At 41.8% G+C, this 6569-nt stretch overlaps 1 non-coding gene across 1 annotated transcript; it reads right to left on the reverse strand.

Annotated features, from left to right (window-relative positions):
- Nucleotides 1–621: 621 nt before the first annotated feature.
- Nucleotides 622–739, reverse strand: LOC112120448. Its single transcript, XR_002909198.2, has one exon. It is a non-coding gene; the product is annotated as a U5 spliceosomal RNA (small nuclear RNA).
- Nucleotides 740–6569: the final 5830 nt, after the last annotated feature.

Consider the following 6569-nt stretch of genomic DNA (forward strand, 5'->3'; position numbering starts at 1 on the left):
GAGCTAGCAGAGTTCCTGACACTGTCTTAGCTAATTGCTCAGATGATTCCAAATGCATCTCCATGCTTTTTATTACGTCATGCCCCTAGAATGCTCAACTATTCCTTCTATGGCCTGATCAATGGCCCACTGAAGCCAGCAGAAAGACTCACATTGACTTCAATGTGCTTTGGATCAGGTTCTCAAATCCCTCTTGAAAACTCATCTCTCCCAGGATGCTCCCAACAAAGCAATTGAGCATTTTCATCATCTTGTATCGTTACCGTCTAGATATTGAAAACCCGATATCCCTGATCCATCATGAAGTGCGTACATAGATAAACTGTAGTAGCTGCATTAATAGTATCTCTCATCTTTCCATGCCATATCTCTTCTCCGCTCCTTGCCACTCATTTTATTAAATTCAAAGTGTACTCTTTTGGGCCGAGGTCTTTTATTTCTTCATGTGCTCTGAAGCACCTAGCGCACTGCTGCATGCTATACAATAATAAATGGTGCTACAAGCAGTGAAGTGCATCTGGGGGCTCTGGATGGGCTCCCTTTGAAGTCAATGTTGGGTGTTACTCTTGGCTGGTTTGAGCAGGCAGGGATCTGCCACTTGTGAGGAAGTCAGGCTGGAGGGCTGCAAGAGAGGGGAGTAGCTGTTCAAAAAATTGAGTAGAAACTCATAAATGTTTCTCTCCACGGAAATGTTTAGTAAAAGGTGAAAGATTGATATGATCTGAAGAGAAGGAAGGCAGGTATGTTAGCCCTAGAATGATAAAGGCCCTTTTTCCTATAAGCTGAGAAGATCAATTAGGGACATCTGAGTCCAATTAAGAGCTGCCTGAGATCTTTAAAAACCCCTCCTTGGCTGGGGGAGGGAAGTCATGTTCTGGGTAGTAGGGAGACAGGCTTCTCCAGGATGAGAAGCTGGTCTCCGCTCTACAGGGGGAAACAACAAAAGCTAAGGCCCTGTTTAGTGGAAGGTATTGATGCCCTGGGGCTAGTAACAGGACAACACCCACCCATCTCTCCAGCGGGGGGGGGAAAGTATCTCCTTTTGTTTTGAGTTTATAATTGTGATTCTTTTTGTTTGGTGGAGAATAGGGGCTGCCCAGTTCTCAAGGCAGAGCAGCTTCTTATGCTGCCTTCTCCTCCCCCAGAATTCCATGCCCCCCCTCCCAGCGGGGTGCACCTCCCAGTTTGAGAACCTCTGCCCTAAGGTACTTGTGGTTGTTGGGTTTTTTTGTTTGTTTGTTTGTTTTTTGCCTGTTGACATATTTCTAAAATAGAAACAAAATTTTTAAAGGTTGAAAATAGAAAGCATCAATATTGTTTACTTGTAAATAAAAAGGAAGGCTATATCCATAGGGTTCAAAATTCTGAACTTTCACTATGATCTTTATGTTAAAGATGAAGATGTATTAAACTTAGGATTTGCATGAATTGAAACAAGCTTGTCAACTCTTTCACATGGTAGCCTGTTTCTTGACTGGGTGCATATTTCCAAACACTGACCCGTTTCTTTCGCAGGCTGCAGAAAATGGAGGAATCTGAAGCCGAGGAGAAGCAAGAGGAGTCTGAGATTGTGTTGTACAAAGGCCTCATCACCATCTTGTAGCAACAATCTGCTTAGCAGATTCTCAGTTTGCGCTCCTAGAAGACGTTCTGTATTCTGCAGCCTTTGTAAGTACTTTTGCAACATCTAGTCCTAAGAGTGTTGCTTGTTTGGTAATCCAGTCAAATGCTGTAACAATGCTATCATTGCCAACATTGCTACCTTTGAACCTTGGATCTAAGAGGTTTGCAAAAGCATGTATTGGTTTGCAGCAAAATTTTTCCCATCTACGAATAAAGTCCTTCACTTTTACTTCATCCTGACTTGAGTAAAGATGCACTTAGATTCTCAAAAACAATTGACTCTGCTCAATTTATGGCCAAGATAATGTCCAATGACAAATGCTATCTGATTCAGATAGTGATTTGCAGAAGCAACTGGCTGTAGACTCTTCAGAGTTTTGCAGGTGAACCCAAAAGATATCCTCAAAGTAGAGTGCCTTACACTTTTAACTACTTTAGATCTTCAATTATCATGGTTTCTTGAAAAGCTGTTTCATTTTTAGTAAACTTTCAAATGACATCACTACATTTCCCCATCTTGTTTTGCTAGAAAGTTTCAGGGTTTCCGTTTTAGTCTTACCATACTTTTCTTCCCACTGCTTCTTAAAGACTGCAGATACAATATGAGTAGTTTTAACATATTTTATAACTCCTTTTGCTCTTTTATAGATCTTTTCCAGTGTGCCCAACTTCATGAAATCTGAAATTTGAAGCATTTAGGCCATGGGAAGCACATCCTATTGCAATAATATGTCCATTATGATTTCTTGTGCTGCTTTCCTTTACTGGCATTGTCAGTCTGCAAAGAAATACTTTCCCACTTCCAACCTTCTCTAGTACTCATTTCACTACTAATATACTCTGCTATATGGATGTTCTCTCCTGTATTAATGCTCTTGTGTGTGTTTGATTCCGCCTCAGCCAGTTTCTTAAATCTTTTAAATAACTTATCCCTGTACATTTGTCCACCCATCTGTAAATACTTCCAGAGAAAATGCGCTTTTTTTTTTTTTTTTTGCAGAGTTTGCATTACACCAGGGGTAGGCAACCTATGGCACGTGTGCCGAACGCGGCACGCAAGCTGATTTTCAGTGGCACTCACACTGCCGGGGTCCTGGCCACGGGTCCAGAGGGCTCTGCATTTTAATTTAATTTTAAATGAAGCTTCTTAAACATTTTAAAAAACCTTATTTATTTTACATACAACAATAGTTTAGTTATATATTATAGACTTTTAGAAAGAGACCTTCTAAAAATGTTAAAATGTATTACTGGCATGCGAAACCTTAAATTAGAGTGAATAAATGAAGACTTGGCACACCATTTCTGAAAGGTTGCCAACCCCTGCATTACAAGTTTATATTCTGACTGCAGAAGAGGCTTGTTCAAAGGATGTCTTCAGAGTAGCAGCTGCTTCTTCCCCTGTCCAGGGTGACTATACATCCTATTTTAGCCAGGACAGTTCCCTTTTTAAGCCCTTTCCCAGCCATCCTGATTTTTTTTTTTTTTTTTTTTTTTGCAAAAACGGGCATTTGTCCCTTTTGCTCTTGCCAACTGCTGGTCAGCCACACCACCTGCATGGCGGGGAGGCAGGGTTCAGGTGAGAAGCAACAGCCAGCTGCACAGGGGGGCCAGGCAGCAGGGCTTGGGCAAGGAGCGATGCCAGCTCCATGTGGGGAGCAGGCTGGGTTTGGACAAGAGCCCTGTATGGGGATAGAGGGGAGGAAGAACAGGGCTCAGGCCAGTGGCTTAGGCCAGCCCCACATGTGGGGGAGGGGAAGGGGGCAGGGCTCGGGTGAGTGCTTGGGCCAGCCCCATGTGGTGTCCTGTTTTCACTTTGGGAAATTTGATCACCCTGCCCCCTCTCTTTCTCGCCGCCCCCCCCATTGTCTCCACACCAAACTCCACTTGCAGGACAGAAGTCCACAAGCAAGCGTCGCTGTACTCAATTCTGTTCTCTAGTAAAGATGGCAGCCTCCTCTAGTGACTGGGAGCTGTAATAATACGCCCCAGAGGGTTACATAGATATATATGGTATCTAGGGCCTGCAGTATATATGAATTGTAATTGCCTAAAGCCATAAGTTTTGAAATAAAATAACTTCTTTTGATACTTATTAGTTATTAGAAAACATCTTTGAGGACTGAAGTGCAGCAGTAATAAAATGGTTTTGAACATTTCTCTAAATTTTTTTCACTGTTCATTCTGAGAGAAAATATTTTGCATAAATGTTTCTTTTCAATTTTGCCCAAAATTCCCAATTTTTCAGTACTGGGGCCTCAGGAAAAAAACACTTTTTTTCCTCCTTACAGTTTTCAGTTTTTTCCTGGACCCTCACATTTGTAGCGTGAGGTAGGGCACTCAAGAAGACACTGGAAGAAAGAAACACTAAAAGCCTGCCTTATCTTTAGACCTGGTATGCCTGGATTATTTCCACTTTGCTCAGGCTGTTGTGACATCGGTGTTTCACCAGTCGGTCAATAAACTTTTTTGGTTTTATGTTTTTATTTTGTTTTGAATGTGACCCTCCATGCGTACATTAGCAAATGGCTAACAACCAGGATGCTTACACTTCACACAAACAGAAACAAGATTATTATTTTAGATGAGGATGCACAGTGGCTGCCAGATTTGATTGATGTGCACCAGTTCTCCAAACACAATGATGGTTTTAGGTACATCTCGATAGATGCTCTTTCTAAATATGGCTGAGTCTTAATCACCACTGCAGCAGTTTCTAAATCCACATTTTCAGGATTTCTGTCTCTTTGTACAGGATTATCATTAGGCTTTTTTTTGAGACTGAGTCACCCCTTCCAGCGTCCCCACTGGACCCTGGGTCATAAGGGTCAGACAGCGTATCACTAGATTGTATTGAAAACTGTGTTAAAATAATAAGTATCACTTCAAGTTGCAAGGGGGTTCCTGGTCCTGCTTGCAGGCTATGGGGCTTTGTAGGGAAACATGGGATCTGGTTCTTCATCCATCAGTCTGGAAAAAAGGTGGGTTGAGCTGTGCCTCTCTGCCTTAGGTAGCAGTCTGTCATCTGTTTCTATAACTGGTTGTTATATGTTACATTTATGAATTCTAAGAAATAAAGTAGTGTTTGTTGCACCCTCTTAGGATGAGTGGACATATCACAGACAGTTACATCCTGAATGTTGGCTAACTGTTTGGGCCAAAGGGGCATCATGATATGTTACTGTCGGCTGCATGAGATCTCCAGCATGTGTCTGTGACTGAAATCTCTCAGGATAAGGCAAATTTTCTTTCCATGCATTACAGACCGGTGCTGAAGGAGCAACTCATCCTGTTCTCTAGTTTGATACTGTAACAGATTCCCTCCAGTATCCCTTCCTGGGCTTTCCCAGTTAGTATGTTGATCCATATGAATATAAGAGCCTGTGCTTCTGAATTACCCAAACTCTGAAACAGGGTATTGGTGTCTCTAATGTAGAATGCTGCCCCATCCGCATCTTTTACCCACTCTGTCCTGCCTAAGCAGGTTATAACCGGAGATTTTTAACACTCCAGTCATGTAAATCAACCCACTAGGCTTTGTCAGAGGCTTTCCAGTCCCATCTCCCTGTTCATTAGGCAGGAAGGTCAGGGTGTGTGTGTGTGTGTGTGTGAGAGAGAGAGAGAGAGAGAGAGAGAATGAATGAATGTGGTCCCCAGGTCACTCATTTGAGTGTCAGCCTACTCATAAATGAGCTTGGAAGGATTAGACTTTTATCGGTAAATGTTGGTAAACATCGATTTCACTACACACGCATGCCGACTAAAAGATATTTCCATGAATAATTGAAATTTACAGATAAGCAGCATTTTTCTTACTTTGCCTGAGAGCTGAAGTTTGATTTAAGGATGTTTACTTGGTATCTTTTGACATGTGATGTTGACAATTTGTGTTTTAACTGTTTGTTTGACTCTTAACATCTACTGTCATTAAATAACCCTTGTCTGACCCTCCCCCATTGTCTGACCCCACCTCAGAAATTCCCGTAACTGTGAAAATTTAAATGCTTAAAAATAAGCTTTGATATTATCTGTCAAAATGATTAAAAAGTAAACATCAAATACTGCCAAGCCTGCTCACAAACTAAGGCACAAGGATCTATAGAAAAGCCCTGCCATGTCTATGAAATACTATCCTGCATGTTAGGGAATTAGTATGTGGTGGAACTGGGCTGCGACTCACTGTCTCTAAGCCTCAAAATACTTCAAAGAGGATCCAGTGCTGCTCACAGTGGGAGTTTGGATTAAATGCAAGTGGGGCCCTCTCATTTTAGCAGCTGTCTTCCTAAACTGGAAATAGTTCAAAAGTAAGATTCTCCTCGGGAATATCATGATGCCAAGGTTTGTTAGATCCTGGGTTATCTGATTTCTTAGGGTGGAGAAGGTTAGTAAAACCCAGGAGCTGCTTTTGAAGTTCACAACAGAATGTGTTACCACTTGCATGCATTTCTCGTACTAGTGAGTCAACGAGCTGAGTTTATTCCGACCTAATCTTCCTCACTCCTCCCCTTCCTTCTTTCAGACTAGTTTTATAGAGCATTGAGCAGAATAAGTTTATATAGAAGAGGAAACCAATCCAAAGCTGAAATGAATTTGATCTTGTTTTGAGATTTGTAAATAAGAACCCGAGCCCTGATGAACATAGTTATTCTGACAAAAAATCCCATTGTAGATAGGCAGAAGATTGCTACTGTCCATGTAGCTGAAGTTGTTCTGATGCTGACCTCCTCCTGTCGGTGTATGGCTAGGGGCCCGTACCTGGCACAGTTATGTTGATGTAATTTTTAAGTATAGACTAGCAGTTCTCACACTTTTTGCTAGCATGATCCCATTTTAGTGAATTATTTCCTTGTGGGACCCCAGACAGCAAGGAGGATGCCATTTTGAAGAGCAAAATGGCATTCTTTGCAGAGCTTGACCTCATGCATATGGTGCATATGTAATGCCGA

Source organism: Terrapene carolina, unplaced genomic scaffold, assembly GCF_002925995.2.
Source record: "Terrapene carolina triunguis isolate 2854851 unplaced genomic scaffold, T_m_triunguis-2.0 Scaffold58, whole genome shotgun sequence".
In the NCBI taxonomy this organism is placed as follows: domain Eukaryota; kingdom Metazoa; phylum Chordata; order Testudines; family Emydidae; genus Terrapene; species Terrapene triunguis.